Source organism: Zea mays, chromosome 5 (genome assembly GCF_902167145.1).
Source record: "Zea mays cultivar B73 chromosome 5, Zm-B73-REFERENCE-NAM-5.0, whole genome shotgun sequence".
NCBI classification, from domain to species: Eukaryota; Viridiplantae; Streptophyta; class Magnoliopsida; order Poales; family Poaceae; genus Zea; species Zea mays.
Genome location: NC_050100.1, coordinates 198,243,207 through 198,247,731, shown reverse-complemented (window position 1 = coordinate 198,247,731; position 4,525 = coordinate 198,243,207). Strand labels below are relative to the sequence as shown.

Here is a 4,525-nt window from a genome sequence, read left to right as displayed (position 1 = left end):
CCGGTGAGCCAACGGTCGGCCGCGCAATCCGCGCGTGAGGCATGGCCGGGCCAACAGTCTAAAGGGGCACCGGACTGTCCGGTGTGCACCGGACAGTGTCCGGTGCGCCAACGGCTCCAATTCTTCAACAGTCGGCTGCGCCAGAATAGGAAAGAAATCTGCACCGGACTGTCCGGTGCACCAGTCGACAGAAGGCAAGATTTGCCTTCCTGGATTGCTCTCAACGGCTCCTAGCTGCCTTGGGGCTATAAAAGGGACCTCTAGGCGCATGAAGTAGAACACCAAGCATTCTTTGATCATCTCTTAGCACCAAGACATCTCTCTAGCTCATTTGATTCGTTGTGACAGCAATTTGAGCTCCTTTTGAGTTGAGAACCCCGTGTGTGATCTTTGAGCTCAAGTTGTGACTTGTGTGCGTGTTTGTGCTCGTGCTTTGAGGCTTGTGTGTGTTGCTCTTCCCACTCTTACATTTGTGCTTCTTTGTGATCATATCATTGTAAGGGCGAGAGGCTCCAAGTTGTGGAGATTCCTCGCAAACGGGAAAGGGTAAAGGAAAAAGAACACCGTGGTATTCAAGTTGATCATTGGATCACTTGAAAGGAGTTGAGTGCAACTCTCGTCCATTGGGACGCCACAACATGGACTAGGCAAGTGTTGTACTTGGCCGAACCACGGGATAAATCTCTGTGTCTCTTGTGCTTGTTCTCACTGTGTCAATTGTGATTCACAAGAGCTCTCCTTAGCCACTTGATTTCATTGTGCTAACACTTAATCAAGTCTATGGCTTTGAGTTTCAAGTTTTTACAGGATCACCTATTCACCCCCCCTCTAGGTGCTCTCAGGTATGCAAATACATCATCCTTTATTGCCCCATACCAAGGAGTTAGGTATCACCTTAGCGAGTTTAGAAGGCGTCGTTCATCACAAGCTAGTTATGTGAACTACAAAGAGCTATTCAACCATCGTCATGCCATTCTTCGCAACCACATCGAAAGAGCCATTGGTGTTCTGAAGAAAAGGTTTCCAATTCTCAAAGTAGGCACATTTCATCCTATCCAAAATCAAATCAAGATAGCAGCGGCAGCTGTTGATTTTCACAACATAATTAGAGGGCAAAACAGTGATGAAGGTTGGCTTGACCACCAACCAGATCATATATCTCCAAGCCAGTATGTTGAAGTCCCAGAGGGAGACAACAACTACCCCAATGATATGGACTCAAGTGATGGAAGCAACCTGAGAGATCAGATTGCTCTCCAAATGTGGGCTGCCTACAATAGCTAGTTTAGGATCTCTTATATTTATTATATAGTAATAAAGCCTTATGTTTTATTATGTAGTAGTAAAGCCTTATGTTTTATTATGTAGTAGTAAAGCCTTATGTTTACTATGTTTTGTTGGGAAATATAGCCATGGCAAAGAATGTTTCTAGGGCAGCTTGGAACACTGTGTATGATAAAGGTCTGGTTGATGTGCTCCTTGAATATAAGGACAACCCAAAGTTCAAAAGTCAAAATGGTTGGACTGTTGAGGGATGGAACAATATCACAAACAAGTTCAATGAGAGGTCTCCTCTTGCCCATTACTCCAAACAGCAAATGCAAGACAAAGATAAGGAGCTTAAATCTCATTACAAGGCAGTAAGAGATTCAAGGAAAGAAACTGGGGTGGGTTGGAATGATTCCCTATGTATGATAGTGGCTGAGCCAGAACTTTGGGAAAAGCTCATCCTTGTAAGTCATTTCCTCAATATTGAATATGTTTTCTTAATATTGCACATGTAAGCTTATTTTTTGTGATTTCATCTTGCACATATAGGCTCACCCAAAGGTAGCGAAGTACCAAAAGAAGCCATTTCCATTGTACTACTCTTTGGAAGCCCTGCACGAAGGTATTTTACTCATAACTTCTATCTTTTTACTACTTATCAGAAGGTATTTTTACTCATCTTCTCTCTTTTTAGGTAGTGTGGCTACATGAGATTTGAATTTCACATCCACTCAACAAATGCCACCACCTTCTTTCATTCCTGTTCGTCCTCTTACTGCCCCTCCTGGTGGCCCTCTTGCTGCCCCTCCTGGTGGCCCTCTTGCTACAGCTTCCGCTTATGCTACTGCTCATTCGAACAGGAGTACCTCTGAACAAAGCCACTCTCCCTTGCACCCCCACACAAACCCATTCTCCATGGAATGGCAAGAAATATCAAATGAAGCTCAATCAAGACATGTAGAAGGTGGAAATGGGAGAAAGCGCAAGCAAAGCCAAATTGGAGCAGCCATTGAAAGTTTTGTGGATTTTAAGAGGAGCGCCACATCCAAAACGCTCGAAGGTATTGAAGAAGTGTCTATGGAAAAGTGTCTAGAAAAGTTGGATAGAATTGATGGGTTCACTTATGAGGATAGATCATATGCAATGGAGATCTTTGAATCTGCGATAAACAGAGAGGTGTTTATGAAGTCAAAAAACCACAATGCTAGATTACTTTGGTTGCAGAGGAAAATTAGGTAAGTTATATTTCTTAGTTTCTATGCAATTGAAGTTTGTTTATATGATTATTGCTGATTATTTTTCTCCACAGTGCTTGTAGAGCGCTCGCTACTATCATGTGATGTGAGGTGAATGTGGCGATGAAGAGATGGGCTTACAGGTATTCACTGCATTACAAACTTAATTGTTCTTAACAATTGCTAGTAGCTGCTGATGGTTATTGCTAGCTGCTGATGACAAGGATCAAACATTTGGAAAGTATCCATGAACTAAAATGCTACCCAAACTCAAAATTGTTTCCTTTTGTTCCTAAACAACTTGTCTATTTTTGTAGTACTATTATCTGACCTTTGGTTTAATATATACCAATAATTTGCAATCGTCTATATATAATCTACTTTTGTATTTCACATTTACTTCACATCTAGTCTTTCTAAGATAATGTTCATTGTGTATATACTAAATTGATTCATTTCAACTACTAACTCCTACTGCTATATATTGTTTAACCACACTTCTATGTTATGCTACTAGCATTGAACTATATAATTGTGTAACCATATGAACTAAAATGTGTGTCAATTGGTGTTACTTGCAGTGTGTTAAGTGCAAGCAACACATGAAGTGGACATGGAGAAGGAAGCTGGCATGAAACTAAAACGCATTAAGTTGACATGTGGCGTGCATGTTTTAGATGTCTTATTCTACTGCCAAACTTCCTAATACTCCATTTTTATATTATATTGTCTATCTGTACGTGGGAATGGAGATGATGATACTATGTAATGTGATGATGGATGGATTAGCTTCCTTGAATATTATATGGTATTCAAATTGAACTTTGTGTGAGTCATACACGCTTCATATTTCTGGATTTTAGTGATGTTTTATTGTTTTTGAGTTTTCTAAATATTCCTTATTTTTGTTTGTTTTTCCTAAATTTTTGATGTATTTTTGCTGAAGAGGGGTATTTAGCCCTTTGCTTCCCAAACTATACCAGGAAAATACAACTGAGAGGGGAAATTATCTCCGGGAAATAAGGTGGCATCTAAAATCCCCTCCTTGGTTGGTTTCCAAGGGAATTTTTTCTCCTCGCTGCCAAACTAGTCCTGAGGGTGTTACTGCCACCTGTGGCCCCTTCCCTACTGACTGCAGCCGACGCTCCGACCGACCGTCTCTCGCCATTGTACCCGGCGTTGCGCCAGCGCTGATTTGGCGCAGACATTTCCCCACGATAGCTCATCGAAGCAAAAGGAGGAAAATGGAGGGGACATACCGTTAGTAGCGTAGGACTTCTGGGGGGCGCTCATCAGTCGTCTGGGCGGATTGCTTAGGCTGTCTCCAACGGAGCCTCCCCCTCGACCACTCAGTCGTCCGGAGGAGGCACGCTCAGGCTCCAATGGTTCAAAACGCTCAACGGGGTAGTGGGAGGGAGAGAAATTGCCCTAGTTTAGATACTCTAGTAATGAAAGTGATTGGAGTGGATTGAGGTGTACTGTGGAAGTTTTTGATCTAATGAGGATTTATACACTCTACAATCCTTCCAAACCATTTCAATATTAGAGTAGTGTCGGGGACCATAATTAGGGGTACCCTCAAGACGCCTAATTCTCAGCTGGTAACCCCCATCAGCATAAAGCTGCAAAGGCCTGATGGGCATGATTAAGTCAGGGATCAGTCCACACGAGTGACTCGATCACGCTTCACCCGAGCCTAGCCTCGGCCGAAGGCAGCCGACCTCGAGAGACTTCCGTCTCGCCCGAGGCCCCCTTTTTATGGCGGACACATCACCGGCTCGCCCAAGGCCTTGGCTTCGCTCAGAAGCAACCTTGACTAAATCACCACACCGACTGACCAAATTGCAGGGGCATTTAACGCACAGGAGGCCTGACACCTCTATCCTGACACGCGCCTCCGGCAGAGCCGAGGTGACCGCCGTCACTCCACCGCTCCACTGGCCAGTCTGACAGAAGGACAGCGCCGCCTGCGCCACTCCGACTGCAGCGCCACTCGACAGAGTAAGTCTGACAGGCAGTCA

The 4,525-nt window shown here is 43.8% G+C and overlaps 1 pseudogene; it reads left to right on the top strand.

Annotated features, from left to right (window-relative positions):
• The first annotated feature begins 842 nt into the window (after positions 1-842).
• On the top strand, positions 843-3,251 carry LOC103627528 (uncharacterized; annotated as a pseudogene).
• The last annotated feature ends 1,274 nt before the right edge of the window (positions 3,252-4,525 follow it).